The sequence below is a fragment of the Hemiscyllium ocellatum genome, chromosome 46, assembly GCF_020745735.1.
Source record: "Hemiscyllium ocellatum isolate sHemOce1 chromosome 46, sHemOce1.pat.X.cur, whole genome shotgun sequence".
Taxonomy (NCBI): Eukaryota; Metazoa; Chordata; class Chondrichthyes; order Orectolobiformes; family Hemiscylliidae; genus Hemiscyllium; species Hemiscyllium ocellatum.
Window position 1 is genome coordinate 13017467 of NC_083446.1, and position 8299 is coordinate 13025765.

Genomic DNA, 8299 nt, shown 5'->3' on the forward strand with positions numbered 1-8299 from the left:
AGATACAGTTAAGGGAGGAACAAGACTGGCAAGCTACATTCTGGGGTAATAGGCTCTTCAGGTAGGATAGTGGAGGATACAAAGTGGAGATGGTCACATTATTAATTAGGGATTTAGTTAATGCAGTAGCAAGAAATAATACCTTGGAAAGATTGTCAAAGGAAGCTTTGTGGGAGAACACATGAATAAAAAGGAGACAGTCACACGGTCAGGATTGTATTACTGTAGAGGCCTCCAAATAGTCAGCGGGCAATTCGGGGCAGATACGTAGTCAATTCGCCAGGGTATGTAAAAATATAACACTAATTATATTCGGGGATTTCACTACTCCAGTATTAACCAGGATAATCATAGAATAAAGGGTTTAAAAGGGCCATATTTGTTGAGATATATACAAGAAAGATTTACAGGGAGAAAGCTATAGGGAGAGGCTGAATGGACTGAGGCTGTTTTCCTTGGGGCAGTGGAGGCTGGGGGGGGGGACCTTATAGGGTGACCTATAAGGATAAATAGACAAGATTAGGTGAGTCCAGAACTAGAGGGCACAGGTTTAGGGTGAGAGGGGAAAGATTTAAAAGGGACCTAAGGGAACTTTTTCACGCAGAGGGTGGTGTATGTATGGAATGAGCTGCCAGTGGAAGTGTGGGAGGCTTGTACAATTACAACATTTTAAAGGCATATGGATGAGTACATGTATAGGAAGGGTTGAGACGTATATGGGCCAAGTGCTGGAAAATGGGACTAGATTAATTTAGGACATCTGGTCAGTATAGACAAGTTGGACCAAAGGGTCCATTTCCGTGCTGTACAGCTCTATGACTTTCTGTCAATATGCTGACGATCCTCCAAGAGACAAGGAAATGTTGTACTGGACCTAATTCGAGGGAAAGAAGGCAGGCAGATGTTCAACGTGACGGAGGGGAACATTTTAGTGATAGAGATCACAAGAGTGATATGGAAAAAGAGAAAAATGGTCTGTAAAATGTTTTAAATTAGGGTCAGGCAGATTTTATTAAGATAAGGCAGGATCTGACCAAAATAGATTGGGAGTACTGCAGAACAGTAGGAAACATTCAAAATAATGGTACAGGCCCAACATATTCCCTTTCAGGTGTGATGCTGGGGTCACAAGCCCAGAGAAACATGAATGTTTATGAATATTTGGGACTGAATAAAAAAGAAAAGAGACATAACAGGTATTAAGGGAGCAAAACAACAGAGGTCATAAAGGCGTATAGCAACAAAGCAATTATGAGAGCAAAGAGAGGTATGAGAAAATGGTAACGATTAGGGAGAATCCCAAGTTATCGTACAAGAATGTCAAGGGAAAGAGAACAACCAGGGAAAGAGTAGTGTCCATTCGAGACAAAGGGGCAATATGTACTTGAAGCTATAGGACATTGGTTGAGTGTTAGATGAGTAAATAGTTTTTGTATTTATTTGGGAGAGGGGGGTGCAAGTACTGAATGTGAGGAGATGCACTGTGAAGTGCTTGAGCAGATTGACACAAAAAGCAAGGTGGTATTGGAAATTTTGGCAGATTTAAAATTGGACAAGTCCCCAGGTGCAGATGGGTTGTATCCCAGGTTATTGTAGAGATGAGGGAAGAAATTAGAGGAGGCCTGATATAAATTTTTGAATTGTCTTTGGCCACAAGGGAGGTGCCAGAGGACTGGAGGACAGCTAATGTGGTTTCAGTAGTAGAGAAAGATCAAGGAGCTACAAACTAGTAAGCTCAGACAAACTGAGGGATTTTAGGTGTCCATCCAAAGATCTCACAGGACTGGTTAATAGGATAGCTAAATCAGCATACAAAATTAATTCCTTTATTAGCCTTTTCTTTCCCTGATTTACCCGGACAGAATAGGTTTGTACTGGAGGCAAGTCCCTTACATGTAGACTGGGTGCAGAAGGACTATAAGTTATTTTCTACTTTAAAGTCCTACTGGAAATTGTTTTAGTTTTTCTATTTCATACCAAAGAATCTGTATTTAAGCATCTACACTTCGGTACTTTTCTACCTTAAATGGCACCATAAGTAGCAACTTGCAAATTGTTCACTGTACTCACATAAGCACATGACAATAAAGCTAATTCTAATCAATAATGGAGCGGATTAAAGAGCAGAGTGGATGCTGCCAGACCTGCTGAACTTTTCCAGCATTTTCTGTTTTTGTTCCTAATTTATAGCACCTGCAGTTCTTTTGGTTTTTGTTTTTCATTGTGTGCAGTTCTGGTCATTATACTGCACGAAAGAAGATGTGCAGATGCCAGAGTTGGACTGGGGTGGACAAGGTCAAAAATGAAACACCAGGTTGCAGTCCAACAGGTTCATTTGAAATTGCAAGCTTTCCTCAGGCAAGGAAGAGTGTGCATTATGAGCCTTTTCTGTACTGAATGTTGATGTGATTCACAGAATCATATCCAAACCATTCAGAATCGTATACATCATAAAGAAGTTTAACTGGTCTGAATTCGCTCCTCCTAAACCCCGTTAAATGGAGTTCATAGAGCACTGGCTTCAATCCAGGAAGTAAATGCTTTAAAAAAAACAAAGAACTGTGAATCCTAAACAAAGAAAAAAATTGCTGGGGTCCGCTCAGCAGGTCAGGTTACATATATGGAGCCAAAAGCAAGGTTAACGTTTGGAGTCTAGTGACCTTCTCCACAAATTCACAGTTGCAGCACATTGCACACGCAACCTACGAAACTCAGCCTCTACAAGATGGCGGTCACACGTATGCCCTGTCACAACAACACCCACATTAAGATGGCGGTCACACGCATGCCCTGTCGCAACAACACCCACATTAAGATGGCGGTCACACGCATGCCCTGTCGTAACAATGCCCACATTAAGATGACGGTCACACGCATGCCCTGTCGTAACAACACCCACATTAAGATGACGGTCACACGCATGCCCTGTCGTAACCCACATTAAGATGGCGGCCGCAGAAGAGGTGGCTGTGGTTAACCTGGGGCCTTCCAGTGAAACAACTGCCAACACGTTGCAGACTTCGCCAAAACACGCGATCGACATATTGTCGTCTTCGCTTTGAAACATACCCGAAGTATGCGGGATCATCATTGTTCCACGCACCCCGGACTCAGAAGCCAACATTTCTTCCGAAAACGGGAACAAAATCAACCACTTCTCTGCACCGCCACTCGCACTGCGCATGCGCCACCTCGCGCGTCCTGGTGATTGACGACAGCGCAAGACCAATAGACAAGAGGGGGCGGTGCTGGAGGACCAAGCGGGAACAGCTGGACCTCCAAACAATCAGAGTGAGCAAGAGGCAAGGCTGAGCACAGCTCTTCACCCATTGGCTGAAACTCTCCTTCATTTGGAATTGTGTCAAACTGCACCTTTATGACTTTCAGTCCTGTAACTGGGTGGTATGAAGACTGTGTCTGTTCAATTTTTCGGTATTTTCAACGGAGAAATGGAGAATAAACACAATGTAGTCAAATTAGTGATAATCCAAGGAATCTTATTATGTCCAGACCAGGGACTGGAGTCCACTGTAGTATTAAACCAGGAACGGGGGTGCTGGAGTCTTCCTAAACCAGGTGCTGGGACTCGAGAGTAAGATAGGTCATAGAGTCATAGAGATGTACAGCATGGAAACAGACCCTTCGATCCAACCCATCCATGCCAACCAGACATCCCAACCCAATCTAGATAGAGGCCCAGATCATCTAGTGGAGATCTAGAGTCTTACTTAGGCTGGGACCAAGTAGAGAGTAGGATCAGTGGTGCTGGAAGAGCACAGCAGTTCAGACAGCATCCAAAGTGCAGCGAAATCGACGTTTCGGGCAAAAGCCCTTTGTCCGAAACGTCGATTTCGCTGCACTTTGGATGCTGCCTGAACTGCTGTGCTCTTCCAGCACCACTGATCCAGAATCTGGTTTCCAGCATCTGCAGTCATTGTTTTTACCAAGTAGAGAGTAGCTGGACCCAAGAGTGTAATGCTGGAAAAGGCACAGCAGGTCAGGCAGCGTTCGAGGACAAGGAGAATCGACATCTCGGGCATAAACCCTTCATCCGGATTACCAGGATGAAGGGTTTATACCCAAAACGTCGACTCTCCTGCTCCTCGGATGCTGTCTGACCTGCTGTGCTTTTCCAGCATTACACTCGCGACTCTGATCTCCAGCATCTGCAGTTCTCACTTTCTCCTAGAGAGTAGCTGGAGACAAATGTAAAACTGCAGAGGAGCTGGAGTGTTAATTGAGGGCTCAGAGCAACTAGAAGGGATCCAGAAGGTATGGTTCAGTAGGTTTGGTGTCCAGTGTAAGTAGTGGATGACGATCCCAATCTGCCATAGAGTCAGACAGCAAACTGAACTAGTCCCGCTTGCCTGTGTTTGGCCCATATCTCTCTAAACTTTTCCTATTCATGTACCTGTCCGATGGTTTTTAAATGTATTTGCCACTTCCTCTAGCAGCTCATTCCACACATGAACCAGCCTCTCTGAAAAAATTGCCCCTCAGGTCCCCTTTAAATCTTTTCCCCTCACTCCCCTACCCTAGGGAAAAGACTTTTGCTATTCACCTTATCTATCCAACATGATTTTATAAACCTCTGTAAGGCCATCCCTTAACCTCCTACATTCCAGGAAAAAACGTCTCAGCTTCTCCTTATAACTTAAACCCTCCAATTCTAGTAACATCATGGTAAATCTTTTCTTAACCATCTCCAACTTAACAATATCCCTCCTATTGCAGGGCGACCAGAACTGGACACTCCAGAAGAGGCCCAACCAATGCCCTGCGCAACCTCAATATGACGTCCTAACTCCTACACTCAATGGTCTGAGCAATGAAGGTATGGGTAGCAGACACCTTAACCACCCTGTCTACCTGTGACTCCACTTTCAAGGAACTATGTATCTGAACCTCTAGGTCTGTCTGTTCAATAGCACTATTCAGGATCCTACCATTAACTATATAAGTCTTGCCCTTGTTTGTTTTACCAAAATGCAAGTCCTCAGCCCATTGACTCAATTAATCAAGATCCCTTTGTAAACTGAGATAATCTTCTTCACTGTCCGTTATACCATCAATTTTGGTGTCATCCACAAATTTACTAACCATACCTTCTATATTTTCAGCTAAATTATTTATATAATTGACAAACAACAATGTTTTTATTAACACTGTCCCATTTACACACAGTTCCAACTGGATGCTCCCTCAGTACTGATCCTCCAACAGTGCCTACTCCCTCAGCACTGACGCTCTGAAAGTGCGGCGCTCCCTCAGCACTGACTCTCCAACATTAGGAAGGATATTATTAAATTGGAGAAGCTGCAAAAGAACTCACAAGGAGATTTCCAGGAATGGAGGGCCCAAGCCACAAGGAGAGGCTGGACGCGCAAGGACCACCACCCCCACCCCATCCCTGGAGCATTGGAGTCTGTTACAACACAGGGTAGATCCTTCTGCTACTTGAACCAAACACACAGAAAAGCTCATCTTCCCTCGTCATCTGTTAAAGTATGAGTCACAGAGAACTACCCAAATTCCAGTATTTAAAGGAAAAATAGCAATTTTATTCTTAAACTCCAAAAGAGAACATTAAACTACAACCAATTAGAATTGTTAGCATCCTTTTTTTTTCTAAATTTGTTATCTACCTCTCACTTTATAACAATATACTGATCCAATAAAGCCCCTAATAAATTTACAGCTAATCAATTTTCAAAACCAGCTAGCTGTGTCAATCCAGTCCTGTAGATCACCCTGGGTCGTATTCGGTCTTCTGCTGCAAAGGTGTTTCATATGAAAGGGTACTGTTCAGAGAGAATGATTGCAGCAGTCTGAATAGCAGTAGGTGCTCTTTGTCTCTTTGGCTAATTGTCCAAAATGCCTTATTTTTATACCCCAAAACATCAGATCGTCTCATTGATTTAATGTTATCAAAACAGTAAAATTCAAATTCGATTGGATTTTAGTATCTTGGGGCATAATTTAAACTGATTGGTTGAATTCAAATTGTTGTGAAAACATAGCAACCAAACTCAACTATCTGTTTCCCAGCTAAATGTTACATTTTAAAATTTTCCAGTGCAGTCTATCTCAACAGGTGTTTGCCAGCTTTCACACTCTCTTAAAGGTACAGTACACGCCTTCAACTTCATAACACGTCCCCCCTTAAGAAAAAAAATGACCCATCATAATGGAAAGATGGCTTTTTCCTTCTTAACCACATTACCATGGTATACATAGGACACTAATCTAAGTTTATACTAACATCGGCACACACACACATTTATATAACATTGGTATTTATTCAATCTCATCTTTTTTTTTGTTAAAGCCAAGGTAATGCATCTGCTATCACATTCTTACGAGCCACAACATGTACAATTTGTAAATTAAAAGTCTGGAACATAAGACTCTCACAAAATAGTCTCATTTTCTTGTCTTTAAAGCATTCCAAGAATGTAAGAGGATTGTGATCCATGTACACAACTGTCTCCGACATATTGTTTGTGACATACACATTAAAATGTTGTAAGGCCAGTACCAAACTCAATAATTCTTTTTCGATCGTAGAGTATTTTCTCTGATAGTTGTTGAGTTTCTTGGAAAAGTAACCAACTGGCAGTTCAATTCCATCATCTTCCTGTAGCAGTACAGCTCCAACTCCTGTGTCACTAGCATCAATTGAAACTTTGAAGGGTTTCAAAACATTTGGTATAGCTAAAACTGGTGGGATGGTTAAAACTGCTTGTAAATTGTCAAATACCCCCTGGCATTGTTCTGTTCACCGAAACTTTGTGTTCTTCTTCAGCAATTTGTTAATAGTGCCACTATGTTGCTGAAGTTTGAAACAAACTTCTGATAGAATCCACTTAGTTCCAAAATCTGAAGCACCTCTTTCTTCAAGGTTAGTCATGAAATTCCTCGATGGCCTTCATCTTTGCGTTCCTTGGGGTCAACCTTTCATGATCGATGTTATGTCCCAAGAACGTCACCTCTGCTTTCGTGAATTCTGTTTTCTGTAAGTTTATTACCAGTTTTGCTTCTCTTAATCCAGCCACAACACTGTTCATGAGTCTTTGGAATGTGGTGGATGCGTTCTTCATTCCAAAGGGCATCACTTTGAATTGATATTGCCCATTTGGGGTTACAAATGCAGAAATTTCTTTCACTTCCTCTGATAAAGGTACCTGCCAATAACCACACAGTAAGTCCAACTTTGTGATGCTTGTCGAACTTTCTCTATATCGTCCTCCAATCTCCGAATTGGGTATGAGTCCAATTTTGTTATGGCATTGACCTTTCGATAGTCCACACACAATTGTTGAGTCTGTCAGATTTGGGAACTAAGATGATCGACAAACTCCACTCACTCAGTTGGATGATATCTTCATTAAGCATCGCTTCCATTTCCTTCTGGACTTGTCTGGCATTGAAACCATTAAGCTTGTAGGGGTGTTGTTTTATTGGAACAGCATTGTCCACATCTACCTCATGCATTAGTCCTCCACATTTTATTCTTATATATGTCCTCATACAGCTCTAACAAATCTTTCAACTCCTGAGACAGATAGTTTACTAACCTATCCCATTCCTCAAGGACTTCCTCATTGTTTAATGTATTTTGAAGCATATTAAACTCCACAACATCTGGATTTGATTCCTCACTCTGCGGGGCTGTAACTAACATCTGTTTCTTCAATTCTTTCTCTCTCTTATAATAAGGTTTCAACATATTCACATGCACACCCAATACAGTTTTTCCTATCTGGCATCTTTTCCAGATAGTTCACCTGACTCAACTTTTTCTCAATTTGATAGGGACCACTAAACCTGACTTTAAAGGTATCTCCTATGACTGCTAACAATATTAATACATCACCTTCATGGGAAAAGGTCTGAATTTCAGAGTTTTTATCTGCCACCTGCTTCATTCTATGCTGTGCCCTTTATAGGTGCTGTTTAGCTAATCTACTCAATTTAATTTCTCCCTCACCTCCGATACATAATTCAAGTGTGAGATTTCTGACTTTGATCCTGTCAATTTCTATTTAATTAATATCAAATGGCCTCTCACTTCATGTCCAAATATTAACTCAAAGGGAGTAAACTGAGTGGATCCATTTGTGGCATCTCTTATGGCAAACAGTACAAATGGGATACCTTTAGCCCAATCATTCAGGTAATCCTGACAGTATGCTCTCAACATGGTCTTCAAGGTCTGATGCCATCTTTCTAAAGCTCCCTGGGATTCAGGATGATACACATTGAATTTAAAGTACTGTATACCTAAGCTATCCATGAT

The 8299-nt window shown here is 41.8% G+C and overlaps 1 long non-coding RNA gene across 1 annotated transcript; it reads left to right on the plus strand.

The window, feature by feature from the left end:
• The first annotated feature begins 2955 nt into the window (after nucleotides 1-2955).
• On the plus strand, nucleotides 2956-6405 carry LOC132836134 (uncharacterized). The gene is made up of 3 exons (XR_009647335.1): nucleotides 2956-3291; nucleotides 4735-4834; nucleotides 5185-6405. It is a non-coding gene; the product is annotated as an uncharacterized LOC132836134 (long non-coding RNA).
• The last annotated feature ends 1894 nt before the right edge of the window (nucleotides 6406-8299 follow it).